The sequence below is a fragment of the Ambystoma mexicanum genome, unplaced genomic scaffold, assembly GCF_040938575.1.
Source record: "Ambystoma mexicanum isolate Mex_15411 unplaced genomic scaffold, UKY_AmexF1_1 Mex_scaf34, whole genome shotgun sequence".
Taxonomy (NCBI): Eukaryota; Metazoa; Chordata; class Amphibia; order Caudata; family Ambystomatidae; genus Ambystoma; species Ambystoma mexicanum.
In genome coordinates this window covers 256-17,755 of record NW_027182449.1, presented here as the reverse complement: position 1 = coordinate 17,755, position 17,500 = coordinate 256, and the positions used below count along the sequence as shown (strand labels likewise).

Genomic DNA, 17,500 nt, shown 5'->3' with positions numbered 1-17,500 from the left:
GCCCCAAATTGGTTTGGCAAAAGTTTGCAAAGAAGATGCCTGTAAATTTAACTCACGCCACACTAGCACTCACCCAGGCGTCGGTTCCTTACAAAAATAGAAAGCACCTCTAAAAAAGAAGAAATAAACACACACACAATTTTCCTGCTGCGGTCTCCTCGACTCTTTGGAAGGCAGAGGGCGATGTTGGTTGAAGCCCTTACCTTCTCTGGCTGGCGGCCTACAAGACCAGGAAAGAAGCAGGCCCAGTAACAGCAGCTGAGGCCCCCAGCCCAGCCACGCCTAGGCAGGCATCAGCGGAAGGCTGACTCTCTACCCCAGTGCTGCTCCAAGTTGGTTTGGCAAAAGTTTGCAAAGAAGCTGCCCGTAAATTCACCTCAAGCCACACTAGCACTCACCCAGTCGTCAGTTCCTTACAAAAATAGAAAGAATCTCTAAAAAAGAAGAAATAAACACACACACAATTTTCCTGCTTCTATCCCCTCGACTCTTTGGAAGGCAGAGGGCGATGTTGGTTGAGGCCTTACCTTCTCGGGCTGGCGGCCTACAAGTCCAGGAAAGAAGCAGGCCCAGTAACAGCAGCTGAGGCCCCCAGCCCAGCCCAGCCCAGGCAGGCATCAGCTTAAGGCTGACTCTCTACCCCACTGCTGCCCCAAATTGGTTTGGCAAAAGTTTGCAAAGAAGATGCCTGTAAATTTAACTCACGCCACACTAGCACTCACCCAGGCGTCGGTTCCTTACAAAAATAGAAAGCACCTCTAAAAAAGAAGAAATAAACACACACACAATTTTCCTGCTGGGGTCTCCTCGACTCTTTGAAAGGCAGAGGGCGATGTTGGTTGAGGCCCTTACCTTCTCCGGCTGGTGGCCTACAAGTCCAGGAAAGAAGCATGCCCAGTAACAGCAGCTGAGGCCCCCAGACCAGCCCAGCCCAGCCCAGGCAGCCATCAGCTGAAGGCTGACTCTCTACCCCAGTGCTGGTCCAAGTTGGTTTGGCAAAATTTTGCAAAGAAGATGCCTGTAAATGTAACTCACGCCACACTAGCACTCACCCAGGCGTCGGTTCCTTACAAAAATAGAAAGCACCTCTAAAAAAAGAAGAAATAAACACACACACAATTTTCCTGCTTCTATTCCCTCGACTCTTTGGAAGGCAGAGGGCGATGTTGGTTGAGGCCTTACCTTCTCGGGCTGGCGGCCTACAAGTCCAGGAAAGAAGCAGGCCCAGTAACAGCAGCTGAGGCCCCCAGCCCAGCCCAGCCCAGGCAGCCATCAGCTGAAGGCTGACTCTCTACCCCAGTGCTGGTCCAAGTTGGTTTGGCAAAATTTTGCAAAGAAGATGCCTGTAAATGTAACTCACGCCACACTAGCACTCACCCAGGCGTCGGTTCCTTACAAAAATAGAAAGCACCTCTAAAAAAAGAAGAAATAAACAAACACACAATTTTCCTGCTGCGGTCTCCTCGACTCTTTGGAAGGCAGAGGGCGATGTTGGTTGAAGCCCTTACCTTCTCTGGCTGGCGGCCTACAAGACCAGGAAAGAAGCAGGCCCAGTAACAGCAGCTGAGGCCCCCAGCCCAGCCACGCCTAGGCAGGCATCAGCGGAAGGCTGACTCTCTACCCCAGTGCTGCTCCAAGTTGGTTTGGCAAAAGTTTGCAAAGAAGCTGCCCGTAAATTCACCTCAAGCCACACTAGCACTCACCCAGGCGTCAGTTCCTTACAAAAATAGAAAGAATCTCTAAAAAAGAAGAAATAAACACACACACAATTTTCCTGCTTCTATTCCCTCGACTCTTTGGAAGGCAGAGGGCGATGTTGGTTGAGGCCTTACCTTCTCGGGCTGGCGGCCTACAAGTCCAGGAAAGAAGCAGGCCCAGTAACAGCAGCTGAGGCCCCCAGCCCAGCCCAGCCCAGGCAGCCATCAGCTGAAGGCTGACTCTCTACCCCAGTGCTGGTCCAAGTTGGTTTGGCAAAATTTTGCAAAGAAGATGCCTGTAAATGTAACTCACGCCACACTAGCACTCACCCAGGCGTCGGTTCCTTACAAAAATAGAAAGCACCTCTAAAAAAAGAAGAAATAAACACACACACAATTTTCCTGCTGCGGTCTCCTCGACTCTTTGGAAGGCAGAGGGCGATGTTGGTTGAAGCCCTTACCTTCTCTGGCTGGCGGCCTACAAGACCAGGAAAGAAGCAGGCCCAGTAACAGCAGCTGAGGCCCCCAGCCCAGCCACGCCTAGGCAGGCATCAGCGGAAGGCTGACTCTCTACCCCAGTGCTGCTCCAAGTTGGTTTGGCAAAAGTTTGCAAAGAAGCTGCCCGTAAATTCACCTCAAGCCACACTAGCACTCACCCAGGCGTCAGTTCCTTACAAAAATAGAAAGAATCTCTAAAAAAGAAGAAATAAACACACACACAATTTTCCTGCTTCTATCCCCTCGACTCCTTGGAAGGCGGAGGGCAACCTTCGCCGCTGGTGGCCTTCACATGCAGGAAAGAAGCACACCCAGGAACAGCAGCTGAGGCTCCCAGCCCAGGCAGGCTTCAGCTGAAGGCCGACTTGGGAAGCACTGAGGCCAGACCCTGGGCTCCTGGGTCCCTCGGTTGAAGGCTCGAGGCCAGACCCCTTGGCTCCTGTGTCCCTTGGCTGAAGGCTCGACCAGTGCTCGACCAGGCTCGATCAGGCGAGATATTAGGTAGCATGGGGCCCAGCTGGGACTTCTAGGAAGCTTAGGGTGACGGCCGCTTCTGCCCCATCATCCAGAGGCCTGGCTATGGAGAGGCATGATGTGGCCTCCCTCCCTTCCTGCCTCTTGTAGGCACTTCTCCCCCGTGAGCACTTCCCGCTCCAAGTGTCCCCTTGTCTCCCAGGGTGCACTCTTCCTCTAGAGCCCACATATGCAGATGAGGCCCATCCACTTGCCTCCCCTAGCTGTAGGGGGCCTTGCGCGTCCACTGGAGAGAAAACGGGGAGACGCTGGAGGTGCTTTGCCAGGGACACGAGTGGCCCTTTCTGGCTGCATCCACCCACCCGAGGCGGCGAGCTGCTGCCCTGGCTTCAGTCTCCTGCTGCTCCAAGTTAGTTTGGCGACAACGTGTCCGCCTCTGACGGGGCTCTGCATTGGAGCGAGGGCTGCTGTCTGCCCCTGTGCCTTTTTCACGCGCCGTGTTTGTTAAAATTAAAAGCGGAATGGAGGAAAAATGTAGTTCAAGACGGGGAAGACGAACGCCGCCTATCGGGCACAGAGTAGCAAAATGCCTACAGCACCTGGTATTCCCAGGCGGTCTCCCATCCAAGTACTAACCAGGCCCGACCCTGCTTAGCTTCCGAGATCGGACGAGATCGGGCGCATTCAGGGTGGTATGGCCGTAGGTGAAGAGTGCGCCGATTCCGAGCCTCTTGTGCTGTGTCGGCTCCTCCGACGTCCACTGCCCTCTTGCAAGGCTGAACGCTGTCCTCTGCAGTGTGCTTCTGCCCTTCTTTTTGCCTCAAGCTCAGGAGCCACAGCTGCCAGCTTGGAAAAGCAACGAGCGGCTCCATGCACCCACTTTTGAAATACCCACTTGCCTACTCATGTTTGCAAAGAAAGTGTCTGTAAATTCAGGCCAAGCCACACTTGCACTCACTCACCCAAGCATCCGTTCCTTACAAAACTTTAAAAAAAAACTCGGAAAGAAAGATGGAAATAAACACACACACAATTTTCCTGCTGGGGTCTCCTCGACTCTTTGGAAGGCAGAGGGCGATGTTGGTTGAGGCCTTACCTTCTCGGGCTGGCGGCCTACAAGTCCAGGAAAGAAGCAGGCCCAGTAACAGCAGCTGAGGCCCCCAGCCCAGCCCAGCCCAGCCCAGGCAGGCATCAGCTTAAGGCTGACTCTCTACCCCACTGCTGCCCCAAATTGGTTTGGCAAAAGTTTGCAAAGAAGATGCCTGTAAATTTAACTCACGCCACACTAGCACTCACCCAGGCGTCGGTTCCTTACAAAAATAGAAAGCACCTCTAAAAAAGAAGAAATAAACACACACACAATTTTCCTGCTGGGGTCTCCTCGACTCTTTGAAAGGCAGAGGGCGATGTTGGTTGAGGCCCTTACCTTCTCCGGCTGGTGGCCTACAAGTCCAGGAAAGAAGCATGCCCAGTAACAGCAGCTGAGGCCCCCAGACCAGCCCAGCCCAGCCCAGGCAGCCATCAGCTGAAGGCTGACTCTCTACCCCAGTGCTGGTCCAAGTTGGTTTGGCAAAATTTTGCAAAGAAGATGCCTGTAAATGTAACTCACGCCACACTAGCACTCACCCAGGCGTCGGTTCCTTACAAAAATAGAAAGCACCTCTAAAAAAAGAAGAAATAAACACACACACAATTTTCCTGCTGCGGTCTCCTCGACTCTTTGGAAGGCAGAGGGCGATGTTGGTTGAAGCCCTTACCTTCTCTGGCTGGCGGCCTACAAGACCAGGAAAGAAGCAGGCCCAGTAACAGCAGCTGAGGCCCCCAGCCCAGCCACGCCTAGGCAGGCATCAGCGGAAGGCTGACTCTCTACCCCAGTGCTGCTCCAAGTTGGTTTGGCAAAAGTTTGCAAAGAAGCTGCCCGTAAATTCACCTCAAGCCACACTAGCACTCACCCAGGCGTCAGTTCCTTACAAAAATAGAAAGAATCTCTAAAAAAGAAGAAATAAACACACACACAATTTTCCTGCTTCTATTCCCTCGACTCTTTGGAAGGCAGAGGGCGATGTTGGTTGAGGCCTTACCTTCTCGGGCTGGCGGCCTACAAGTCCAGGAAAGAAGCAGGCCCAGTAACAGCAGCTGAGGCCCCCAGCCCAGCCCAGCCCAGGCAGCCATCAGCTGAAGGCTGACTCTCTACCCCAGTGCTGGTCCAAGTTGGTTTGGCAAAATTTTGCAAAGAAGATGCCTGTAAATGTAACTCACGCCACACTAGCACTCACCCAGGCGTCGGTTCCTTACAAAAATAGAAAGCACCTCTAAAAAAAGAAGAAATAAACACACACACAATTTTCCTGCTGCGGTCTCCTCGACTCTTTGGAAGGCAGAGGGCGATGTTGGTTGAAGCCCTTACCTTCTCTGGCTGGCGGCCTACAAGACCAGGAAAGAAGCAGGCCCAGTAACAGCAGCTGAGGCCCCCAGCCCAGCCACGCCTAGGCAGGCATCAGCGGAAGGCTGACTCTCTACCCCAGTGCTGCTCCAAGTTGGTTTGGCAAAAGTTTGCAAAGAAGCTGCCCGTAAATTCACCTCAAGCCACACTAGCACTCACCCAGGCGTCAGTTCCTTACAAAAATAGAAAGAATCTCTAAAAAAGAAGAAATAAACACACACACAATTTTCCTGCTTCTATCCCCTCGACTCCTTGGAAGGCGGAGGGCAACCTTCGCCGCTGGTGGCCTTCACATGCAGGAAAGAAGCACACCCAGGAACAGCAGCTGAGGCTCCCAGCCCAGGCAGGCTTCAGCTGAAGGCCGACTTGGGAAGCACTGAGGCCAGACCCTGGGCTCCTGGGTCCCTCGGTTGAAGGCTCGAGGCCAGACCCCTTGGCTCCTGTGTCCCTTGGCTGAAGGCTCGACCAGTGCTCGACCAGGCTCGATCAGGCGAGATATTAGGTAGCATGGGGCCCAGCTGGGACTTCTAGGAAGCTTAGGGTGACGGCCGCTTCTGCCCCATCATCCAGAGGCCTGGCTATGGAGAGGCATGATGTGGCCTCCCTCCCTTCCTGCCTCTTGTAGGCACTTCTCCCCCGTGAGCACTTCCCGCTCCAAGTGTCCCCTTGTCTCCCAGGGTGCACTCTTCCTCTAGAGCCCACATATGCAGATGAGGCCCATCCACTTGCCTCCCCTAGCTGTAGGGGGCCTTGCGCGTCCACTGGAGAGAAAACGGGGAGACGCTGGAGGTGCTTTGCCAGGGACACGAGTGGCCCTTTCTGGCTGCATCCACCCACCCGAGGCGGCGAGCTGCTGCCCTGGCTTCAGTCTCCTGCTGCTCCAAGTTAGTTTGGCGACAACGTGTCCGCCTCTGACGGGGCTCTGCATTGGAGCGAGGGCTGCTGTCTGCCCCTGTGCCTTTTTCACGCGCCGTGTTTGTTAAAATTAAAAGCGGAATGGAGGAAAAATGTAGTTCAAGACGGGGAAGACGAACGCCGCCTATCGGGCACAGAGTAGCAAAATGCCTACAGCACCTGGTATTCCCAGGCGGTCTCCCATCCAAGTACTAACCAGGCCCGACCCTGCTTAGCTTCCGAGATCGGACGAGATCGGGCGCATTCAGGGTGGTATGGCCGTAGGTGAAGAGTGCGCCGATTCCGAGCCTCTTGTGCTGTGTCGGCTCCTCCGACGTCCACTGCCCTCTTGCAAGGCTGAACGCTGTCCTCTGCAGTGTGCTTCTGCCCTTCTTTTTGCCTCAAGCTCAGGAGCCACAGCTGCCAGCTTGGAAAAGCAACGAGCGGCTCCATGCACCCACTTTTGAAATACCCACTTGCCTACTCATGTTTGCAAAGAAAGTGTCTGTAAATTCAGGCCAAGCCACACTTGCACTCACTCACCCAAGCATCCGTTCCTTACAAAACTTTAAAAAAAAACTCGGAAAGAAAGATGGAAATAAACACACACACAATTTTCCTGCTGGGGTCTCCTCGACTCTTTGGAAGGCAGAGGGCGATGTTGGTTGAGGCCTTACCTTCTCGGGCTGGCGGCCTACAAGTCCAGGAAAGAAGCAGGCCCAGTAACAGCAGCTGAGGCCCCCAGCCCAGCCCAGCCCAGCCCAGGCAGGCATCAGCTTAAGGCTGACTCTCTACCCCACTGCTGCCCCAAATTGGTTTGGCAAAAGTTTGCAAAGAAGATGCCTGTAAATTTAACTCACGCCACACTAGCACTCACCCAGGCGTCGGTTCCTTACAAAAATAGAAAGCACCTCTAAAAAAGAAGAAATAAACACACACACAATTTTCCTGCTGGGGTCTCCTCGACTCTTTGAAAGGCAGAGGGCGATGTTGGTTGAGGCCCTTACCTTCTCCGGCTGGTGGCCTACAAGTCCAGGAAAGAAGCATGCCCAGTAACAGCAGCTGAGGCCCCCAGACCAGCCCAGCCCAGCCCAGGCAGCCATCAGCTGAAGGCTGACTCTCTACCCCAGTGCTGGTCCAAGTTGGTTTGGCAAAAGTTTGCAAAGAAGATGCCTGTAAATGTAACTCACGCCACACTAGCACTCACCCAGGCGTCGGTTCCTTACAAAAATAGAAAGCACCTCTAAAAAAAGAAGAAATAAACACACACACAATTTTCCTGCTGCGGTCTCCTCGACTCTTTGGAAGGCAGAGGGCGATGTTGGTTGAAGCCCTTACCTTCTCTGGCTGGCGGCCTACAAGACCAGGAAAGAAGCAGGCCCAGTAACAGCAGCTGAGGCCCCCAGCCCAGCCACGCCTAGGCAGGCATCAGCGGAAGGCTGACTCTCTACCCCAGTGCTGCTCCAAGTTGGTTTGGCAAAAGTTTGCAAAGAAGCTGCCCGTAAATTCACCTCAAGCCACACTAGCACTCACCCAGTCGTCAGTTCCTTACAAAAATAGAAAGAATCTCTAAAAAAGAAGAAATAAACACACACACAATTTTCCTGCTTCTATTCCCTCGACTCTTTGGAAGGCAGAGGGCGATGTTGGTTGAGGCCTTACCTTCTCGGGCTGGCGGCCTACAAGTCCAGGAAAGAAGCAGGCCCAGTAACAGCAGCTGAGGCCCCCAGCCCAGCCCAGCCCAGGCAGGCATCAGCTTAAGGCTGACTCTCTACCCCACTGCTGCCCCAAATTGGTTTGGCAAAAGTTTGCAAAGAAGATGCCTGTAAATTTAACTCACGCCACACTAGCACTCACCCAGGCGTCGGTTCCTTACAAAAATAGAAAGCACCTCTAAAAAAGAAGAAATAAACACACACACAATTTTCCTGCTGCGGTCTCCTCGACTCTTTGGAAGGCAGAGGGCGATGTTGGTTGAAGCCCTTACCTTCTCTGGCTGGCGGCCTACAAGACCAGGAAAGAAGCAGGCCCAGTAACAGCAGCTGAGGCCCCCAGCCCAGCCACGCCTAGGCAGGCATCAGCGGAAGGCTGACTCTCTACCCCAGTGCTGCTCCAAGTTGGTTTGGCAAAAGTTTGCAAAGAAGCTGCCCGTAAATTCACCTCAAGCCACACTAGCACTCACCCAGTCGTCAGTTCCTTACAAAAATAGAAAGAATCTCTAAAAAAGAAGAAATAAACACACACACAATTTTCCTGCTTCTATCCCCTCGACTCTTTGGAAGGCAGAGGGCGATGTTGGTTGAGGCCTTACCTTCTCGGGCTGGCGGCCTACAAGTCCAGGAAAGAAGCAGGCCCAGTAACAGCAGCTGAGGCCCCCAGCCCAGCCCAGCCCAGGCAGGCATCAGCTTAAGGCTGACTCTCTACCCCACTGCTGCCCCAAATTGGTTTGGCAAAAGTTTGCAAAGAAGATGCCTGTAAATTTAACTCACGCCACACTAGCACTCACCCAGGCGTCGGTTCCTTACAAAAATAGAAAGCACCTCTAAAAAAGAAGAAATAAACACACACACAATTTTCCTGCTGGGGTCTCCTCGACTCTTTGAAAGGCAGAGGGCGATGTTGGTTGAGGCCCTTACCTTCTCCGGCTGGTGGCCTACAAGTCCAGGAAAGAAGCATGCCCAGTAACAGCAGCTGAGGCCCCCAGACCAGCCCAGCCCAGCCCAGGCAGCCATCAGCTGAAGGCTGACTCTCTACCCCAGTGCTGGTCCAAGTTGGTTTGGCAAAATTTTGCAAAGAAGATGCCTGTAAATGTAACTCACGCCACACTAGCACTCACCCAGGCGTCGGTTCCTTACAAAAATAGAAAGCACCTCTAAAAAAAGAAGAAATAAACACACACACAATTTTCCTGCTTCTATTCCCTCGACTCTTTGGAAGGCAGAGGGCGATGTTGGTTGAGGCCTTACCTTCTCGGGCTGGCGGCCTACAAGTCCAGGAAAGAAGCAGGCCCAGTAACAGCAGCTGAGGCCCCCAGCCCAGCCCAGCCCAGGCAGCCATCAGCTGAAGGCTGACTCTCTACCCCAGTGCTGGTCCAAGTTGGTTTGGCAAAATTTTGCAAAGAAGATGCCTGTAAATGTAACTCACGCCACACTAGCACTCACCCAGGCGTCGGTTCCTTACAAAAATAGAAAGCACCTCTAAAAAAAGAAGAAATAAACACACACACAATTTTCCTGCTGCGGTCTCCTCGACTCTTTGGAAGGCAGAGGGCGATGTTGGTTGAAGCCCTTACCTTCTCTGGCTGGCGGCCTACAAGACCAGGAAAGAAGCAGGCCCAGTAACAGCAGCTGAGGCCCCCAGCCCAGCCACGCCTAGGCAGGCATCAGCGGAAGGCTGACTCTCTACCCCAGTGCTGCTCCAAGTTGGTTTGGCAAAAGTTTGCAAAGAAGCTGCCCGTAAATTCACCTCAAGCCACACTAGCACTCACCCAGGCGTCAGTTCCTTACAAAAATAGAAAGAATCTCTAAAAAAGAAGAAATAAACACACACACAATTTTCCTGCTTCTATTCCCTCGACTCTTTGGAAGGCAGAGGGCGATGTTGGTTGAGGCCTTACCTTCTCGGGCTGGCGGCCTACAAGTCCAGGAAAGAAGCAGGCCCAGTAACAGCAGCTGAGGCCCCCAGCCCAGCCCAGCCCAGGCAGCCATCAGCTGAAGGCTGACTCTCTACCCCAGTGCTGGTCCAAGTTGGTTTGGCAAAATTTTGCAAAGAAGATGCCTGTAAATGTAACTCACGCCACACTAGCACTCACCCAGGCGTCGGTTCCTTACAAAAATAGAAAGCACCTCTAAAAAAAGAAGAAATAAACACACACACAATTTTCCTGCTGCGGTCTCCTCGACTCTTTGGAAGGCAGAGGGCGATGTTGGTTGAAGCCCTTACCTTCTCTGGCTGGCGGCCTACAAGACCAGGAAAGAAGCAGGCCCAGTAACAGCAGCTGAGGCCCCCAGCCCAGCCACGCCTAGGCAGGCATCAGCGGAAGGCTGACTCTCTACCCCAGTGCTGCTCCAAGTTGGTTTGGCAAAAGTTTGCAAAGAAGCTGCCCGTAAATTCACCTCAAGCCACACTAGCACTCACCCAGGCGTCAGTTCCTTACAAAAATAGAAAGAATCTCTAAAAAAGAAGAAATAAACACACACACAATTTTCCTGCTTCTATCCCCTCGACTCCTTGGAAGGCGGAGGGCAACCTTCGCCGCTGGTGGCCTTCACATGCAGGAAAGAAGCACACCCAGGAACAGCAGCTGAGGCTCCCAGCCCAGGCAGGCTTCAGCTGAAGGCCGACTTGGGAAGCACTGAGGCCAGACCCTGGGCTCCTGGGTCCCTCGGTTGAAGGCTCGAGGCCAGACCCCTTGGCTCCTGTGTCCCTTGGCTGAAGGCTCGACCAGTGCTCGACCAGGCTCGATCAGGCGAGATATTAGGTAGCATGGGGCCCAGCTGGGACTTCTAGGAAGCTTAGGGTGACGGCCGCTTCTGCCCCATCATCCAGAGGCCTGGCTATGGAGAGGCATGATGTGGCCTCCCTCCCTTCCTGCCTCTTGTAGGCACTTCTCCCCCGTGAGCACTTCCCGCTCCAAGTGTCCCCTTGTCTCCCAGGGTGCACTCTTCCTCTAGAGCCCACATATGCAGATGAGGCCCATCCACTTGCCTCCCCTAGCTGTAGGGGGCCTTGCGCGTCCACTGGAGAGAAAACGGGGAGACGCTGGAGGTGCTTTGCCAGGGACACGAGTGGCCCTTTCTGGCTGCATCCACCCACCCGAGGCGGCGAGCTGCTGCCCTGGCTTCAGTCTCCTGCTGCTCCAAGTTAGTTTGGCGACAACGTGTCCGCCTCTGACGGGGCTCTGCATTGGAGCGAGGGCTGCTGTCTGCCCCTGTGCCTTTTTCACGCGCCGTGTTTGTTAAAATTAAAAGCGGAATGGAGGAAAAATGTAGTTCAAGACGGGGAAGACGAACGCCGCCTATCGGGCACAGAGTAGCAAAATGCCTACAGCACCTGGTATTCCCAGGCGGTCTCCCATCCAAGTACTAACCAGGCCCGACCCTGCTTAGCTTCCGAGATCGGACGAGATCGGGCGCATTCAGGGTGGTATGGCCGTAGGTGAAGAGTGCGCCGATTCCGAGCCTCTTGTGCTGTGTCGGCTCCTCCGACGTCCACTGCCCTCTTGCAAGGCTGAACGCTGTCCTCTGCAGTGTGCTTCTGCCCTTCTTTTTGCCTCAAGCTCAGGAGCCACAGCTGCCAGCTTGGAAAAGCAACGAGCGGCTCCATGCACCCACTTTTGAAATACCCACTTGCCTACTCATGTTTGCAAAGAAAGTGTCTGTAAATTCAGGCCAAGCCACACTTGCACTCACTCACCCAAGCATCCGTTCCTTACAAAACTTTAAAAAAAAACTCGGAAAGAAAGATGGAAATAAACACACACACAATTTTCCTGCTGGGGTCTCCTCGACTCTTTGGAAGGCAGAGGGCGATGTTGGTTGAGGCCTTACCTTCTCGGGCTGGCGGCCTACAAGTCCAGGAAAGAAGCAGGCCCAGTAACAGCAGCTGAGGCCCCCAGCCCAGCCCAGCCCAGCCCAGGCAGGCATCAGCTTAAGGCTGACTCTCTACCCCACTGCTGCCCCAAATTGGTTTGGCAAAAGTTTGCAAAGAAGATGCCTGTAAATTTAACTCACGCCACACTAGCACTCACCCAGGCGTCGGTTCCTTACAAAAATAGAAAGCACCTCTAAAAAAGAAGAAATAAACACACACACAATTTTCCTGCTGGGGTCTCCTCGACTCTTTGAAAGGCAGAGGGCGATGTTGGTTGAGGCCCTTACCTTCTCCGGCTGGTGGCCTACAAGTCCAGGAAAGAAGCATGCCCAGTAACAGCAGCTGAGGCCCCCAGACCAGCCCAGCCCAGCCCAGGCAGCCATCAGCTGAAGGCTGACTCTCTACCCCAGTGCTGGTCCAAGTTGGTTTGGCAAAATTTTGCAAAGAAGATGCCTGTAAATGTAACTCACGCCACACTAGCACTCACCCAGGCGTCGGTTCCTTACAAAAATAGAAAGCACCTCTAAAAAAAGAAGAAATAAACACACACACAATTTTCCTGCTGCGGTCTCCTCGACTCTTTGGAAGGCAGAGGGCGATGTTGGTTGAAGCCCTTACCTTCTCTGGCTGGCGGCCTACAAGACCAGGAAAGAAGCAGGCCCAGTAACAGCAGCTGAGGCCCCCAGCCCAGCCACGCCTAGGCAGGCATCAGCGGAAGGCTGACTCTCTACCCCAGTGCTGCTCCAAGTTGGTTTGGCAAAAGTTTGCAAAGAAGCTGCCCGTAAATTCACCTCAAGCCACACTAGCACTCACCCAGGCGTCAGTTCCTTACAAAAATAGAAAGAATCTCTAAAAAAGAAGAAATAAACACACACACAATTTTCCTGCTTCTATTCCCTCGACTCTTTGGAAGGCAGAGGGCGATGTTGGTTGAGGCCTTACCTTCTCGGGCTGGCGGCCTACAAGTCCAGGAAAGAAGCAGGCCCAGTAACAGCAGCTGAGGCCCCCAGCCCAGCCCAGCCCAGGCAGCCATCAGCTGAAGGCTGACTCTCTACCCCAGTGCTGGTCCAAGTTGGTTTGGCAAAATTTTGCAAAGAAGATGCCTGTAAATGTAACTCACGCCACACTAGCACTCACCCAGGCGTCGGTTCCTTACAAAAATAGAAAGCACCTCTAAAAAAAGAAGAAATAAACACACACACAATTTTCCTGCTGCGGTCTCCTCGACTCTTTGGAAGGCAGAGGGCGATGTTGGTTGAAGCCCTTACCTTCTCTGGCTGGCGGCCTACAAGACCAGGAAAGAAGCAGGCCCAGTAACAGCAGCTGAGGCCCCCAGCCCAGCCACGCCTAGGCAGGCATCAGCGGAAGGCTGACTCTCTACCCCAGTGCTGCTCCAAGTTGGTTTGGCAAAAGTTTGCAAAGAAGCTGCCCGTAAATTCACCTCAAGCCACACTAGCACTCACCCAGGCGTCAGTTCCTTACAAAAATAGAAAGAATCTCTAAAAAAGAAGAAATAAACACACACACAATTTTCCTGCTTCTATCCCCTCGACTCCTTGGAAGGCGGAGGGCAACCTTCGCCGCTGGTGGCCTTCACATGCAGGAAAGAAGCACACCCAGGAACAGCAGCTGAGGCTCCCAGCCCAGGCAGGCTTCAGCTGAAGGCCGACTTGGGAAGCACTGAGGCCAGACCCTGGGCTCCTGGGTCCCTCGGTTGAAGGCTCGAGGCCAGACCCCTTGGCTCCTGTGTCCCTTGGCTGAAGGCTCGACCAGTGCTCGACCAGGCTCGATCAGGCGAGATATTAGGTAGCATGGGGCCCAGCTGGGACTTCTAGGAAGCTTAGGGTGACGGCCGCTTCTGCCCCATCATCCAGAGGCCTGGCTATGGAGAGGCATGATGTGGCCTCCCTCCCTTCCTGCCTCTTGTAGGCACTTCTCCCCCGTGAGCACTTCCCGCTCCAAGTGTCCCCTTGTCTCCCAGGGTGCACTCTTCCTCTAGAGCCCACATATGCAGATGAGGCCCATCCACTTGCCTCCCCTAGCTGTAGGGGGCCTTGCGCGTCCACTGGAGAGAAAACGGGGAGACGCTGGAGGTGCTTTGCCAGGGACACGAGTGGCCCTTTCTGGCTGCATCCACCCACCCGAGGCGGCGAGCTGCTGCCCTGGCTTCAGTCTCCTGCTGCTCCAAGTTAGTTTGGCGACAACGTGTCCGCCTCTGACGGGGCTCTGCATTGGAGCGAGGGCTGCTGTCTGCCCCTGTGCCTTTTTCACGCGCCGTGTTTGTTAAAATTAAAAGCGGAATGGAGGAAAAATGTAGTTCAAGACGGGGAAGACGAACGCCGCCTATCGGGCACAGAGTAGCAAAATGCCTACAGCACCTGGTATTCCCAGGCGGTCTCCCATCCAAGTACTAACCAGGCCCGACCCTGCTTAGCTTCCGAGATCGGACGAGATCGGGCGCATTCAGGGTGGTATGGCCGTAGGTGAAGAGTGCGCCGATTCCGAGCCTCTTGTGCTGTGTCGGCTCCTCCGACGTCCACTGCCCTCTTGCAAGGCTGAACGCTGTCCTCTGCAGTGTGCTTCTGCCCTTCTTTTTGCCTCAAGCTCAGGAGCCACAGCTGCCAGCTTGGAAAAGCAACGAGCGGCTCCATGCACCCACTTTTGAAATACCCACTTGCCTACTCATGTTTGCAAAGAAAGTGTCTGTAAATTCAGGCCAAGCCACACTTGCACTCACTCACCCAAGCATCCGTTCCTTACAAAACTTTAAAAAAAAACTCGGAAAGAAAGATGGAAATAAACACACACACAATTTTCCTGCTGGGGTCTCCTCGACTCTTTGGAAGGCAGAGGGCGATGTTGGTTGAGGCCTTACCTTCTCGGGCTGGCGGCCTACAAGTCCAGGAAAGAAGCAGGCCCAGTAACAGCAGCTGAGGCCCCCAGCCCAGCCCAGCCCAGCCCAGGCAGGCATCAGCTTAAGGCTGACTCTCTACCCCACTGCTGCCCCAAATTGGTTTGGCAAAAGTTTGCAAAGAAGATGCCTGTAAATTTAACTCACGCCACACTAGCACTCACCCAGGCGTCGGTTCCTTACAAAAATAGAAAGCACCTCTAAAAAAGAAGAAATAAACACACACACAATTTTCCTGCTGGGGTCTCCTCGACTCTTTGAAAGGCAGAGGGCGATGTTGGTTGAGGCCCTTACCTTCTCCGGCTGGTGGCCTACAAGTCCAGGAAAGAAGCATGCCCAGTAACAGCAGCTGAGGCCCCCAGACCAGCCCAGCCCAGCCCAGGCAGCCATCAGCTGAAGGCTGACTCTCTACCCCAGTGCTGGTCCAAGTTGGTTTGGCAAAAGTTTGCAAAGAAGATGCCTGTAAATGTAACTCACGCCACACTAGCACTCACCCAGGCGTCGGTTCCTTACAAAAATAGAAAGCACCTCTAAAAAAAGAAGAAATAAACACACACACAATTTTCCTGCTGCGGTCTCCTCGACTCTTTGGAAGGCAGAGGGCGATGTTGGTTGAAGCCCTTACCTTCTCTGGCTGGCGGCCTACAAGACCAGGAAAGAAGCAGGCCCAGTAACAGCAGCTGAGGCCCCCAGCCCAGCCACGCCTAGGCAGGCATCAGCGGAAGGCTGACTCTCTACCCCAGTGCTGCTCCAAGTTGGTTTGGCAAAAGTTTGCAAAGAAGCTGCCCGTAAATTCACCTCAAGCCACACTAGCACTCACCCAGTCGTCAGTTCCTTACAAAAATAGAAAGAATCTCTAAAAAAGAAGAAATAAACACACACACAATTTTCCTGCTTCTATTCCCTCGACTCTTTGGAAGGCAGAGGGCGATGTTGGTTGAGGCCTTACCTTCTCGGGCTGGCGGCCTACAAGTCCAGGAAAGAAGCAGGCCCAGTAACAGCAGCTGAGGCCCCCAGCCCAGCCCAGCCCAGCCCAGGCAGGCATCAGCTTAAGGCTGACTCTCTACCCCACTGCTGCCCCAAATTGGTTTGGCAAAAGTTTGCAAAGAAGATGCCTGTAAATTTAACTCACGCCACACTAGCACTCACCCAGGCGTCGGTTCCTTACAAAAATAGAAAGCACCTCTAAAAAAGAAGAAATAAACACACACACAATTTTCCTGCTGGGGTCTCCTCGACTCTTTGAAAGGCAGAGGGCGATGTTGGTTGAGGCCCTTACCTTCTCCGGCTGGTGGCCTACAAGTCCAGGAAAGAAGCATGCCCAGTAACAGCAGCTGAGGCCCCCAGACCAGCCCAGCCCAGCCCAGGCAGCCATCAGCTGAAGGCTGACTCTCTACCCCAGTGCTGGTCCAAGTTGGTTTGGCAAAAGTTTGCAAAGAAGATGCCTGTAAATGTAACTCACGCCACACTAGCACTCACCCAGGCGTCGGTTCCTTACAAAAATAGAAAGCACCTCTAAAAAAAGAAGAAATAAACACACACACAATTTTCCTGCTGCGGTCTCCTCGACTCTTTGGAAGGCAGAGGGCGATGTTGGTTGAAGCCCTTACCTTCTCTGGCTGGCGGCCTACAAGACCAGGAAAGAAGCAGGCCCAGTAACAGCAGCTGAGGCCCCCAGCCCAGCCACGCCTAGGCAGGCATCAGCGGAAGGCTGACTCTCTACCCCAGTGCTGCTCCAAGTTGGTTTGGCAAAAGTTTGCAAAGAAGCTGCCCGTAAATTCACCTCAAGCCACACTAGCACTCACCCAGTCGTCAGTTCCTTACAAAAATAGAAAGAATCTCTAAAAAAGAAGAAATAAACACACACACAATTTTCCTGCTTCTATTCCCTCGACTCTTTGGAAGGCAGAGGGCGATGTTGGTTGAGGCCTTACCTTCTCGGGCTGGCGGCCTACAAGTCCAGGAAAGAAGCAGGCCCAGTAACAGCAGCTGAGGCCCCCAGCCCAGCCCAGCCCAGGCAGGCATCAGCTTAAGGCTGACTCTCTACCCCACTGCTGCCCCAAATTGGTTTGGCAAAAGTTTGCAAAGAAGATGCCTGTAAATTTAACTCACGCCACACTAGCACTCACCCAGGCGTCGGTTCCTTACAAAAATAGAAAGCACCTCTAAAAAAGAAGAAATAAACACACACACAATTTTCCTGCTGCGGTCTCCTCGACTCTTTGGAAGGCAGAGGGCGATGTTGGTTGAAGCCCTTACCTTCTCTGGCTGGCGGCCTACAAGACCAGGAAAGAAGCAGGCCCAGTAACAGCAGCTGAGGCCCCCAGCCCAGCCACGCCTAGGCAGGCATCAGCGGAAGGCTGACTCTCTACCCCAGTGCTGCTCCAAGTTGGTTTGGCAAAAGTTTGCAAAGAAGCTGCCCGTAAATTCACCTCAAGCCACACTAGCACTCACCCAGTCGTCAGTTCCTTACAAAAATAGAAAGAATCTCTAAAAAAGAAGAAATAAACACACACACAATTTTCCTGCTTCTATCCCCTCGACTCTTTGGAAGGCAGAGGGCGATGTTGGTTGAGGCCTTACCTTCTCGGGCTGGCGGCCTACAAGTCCAGGAAAGAAGCAGGCCCAGTAACAGCAGCTGAGGCCCCCAGCCCAGCCCAGCCCAGGCAGGCATCAGCTTAAGGCTGACTCTCTACCCCACTGCTGCCCCAAATTGGTTTGGCAAAAGTTTGCAAAGAAGATGCCTGTAAATTTAACTCACGCCACACTAGCACTCACCCAGGCGTCGGTTCCTTACAAAAATAGAAAGCACCTCTAAAAAAGAAGAAATAAACACACACACAATTTTCCTGCTGGGGTCTCCTCGACTCTTTGAAAGGCAGAGGGCGATGTTGGTTGAGGCCCTTACCTTCTCCGGCTGGTGGCCTACAAGTCCAGGAAAGAAGCATGCCCAGTAACAGCAGCTGAGGCCCCCAGACCAGCCCAGCCCAG

At 53.4% G+C, this 17,500-nt stretch overlaps 4 non-coding genes across 4 annotated transcripts; all 4 read right to left on the bottom strand.

Annotated features, from left to right (window-relative positions):
• Positions 1 to 3,256: 3,256 nt before the first annotated feature.
• Positions 3,257 to 3,375, bottom strand: LOC138558928 (5S ribosomal RNA). Its single transcript, XR_011299046.1, has one exon. It is a non-coding gene; the product is annotated as a 5S ribosomal RNA (ribosomal RNA).
• A 2,799-nt stretch (positions 3,376 to 6,174) lies between these two features.
• On the bottom strand, positions 6,175 to 6,293 carry LOC138558927 (5S ribosomal RNA). The gene has a single exon (XR_011299045.1). It is a non-coding gene; the product is annotated as a 5S ribosomal RNA (ribosomal RNA).
• A 4,753-nt stretch (positions 6,294 to 11,046) lies between these two features.
• On the bottom strand, positions 11,047 to 11,165 carry LOC138558925 (5S ribosomal RNA). Its single transcript, XR_011299043.1, has one exon. It is a non-coding gene; the product is annotated as a 5S ribosomal RNA (ribosomal RNA).
• A 2,799-nt stretch (positions 11,166 to 13,964) lies between these two features.
• On the bottom strand, positions 13,965 to 14,083 carry LOC138558924 (5S ribosomal RNA). Its single transcript, XR_011299042.1, has one exon. It is a non-coding gene; the product is annotated as a 5S ribosomal RNA (ribosomal RNA).
• Between the last annotated feature and the right edge of the window lie 3,417 nt (positions 14,084 to 17,500).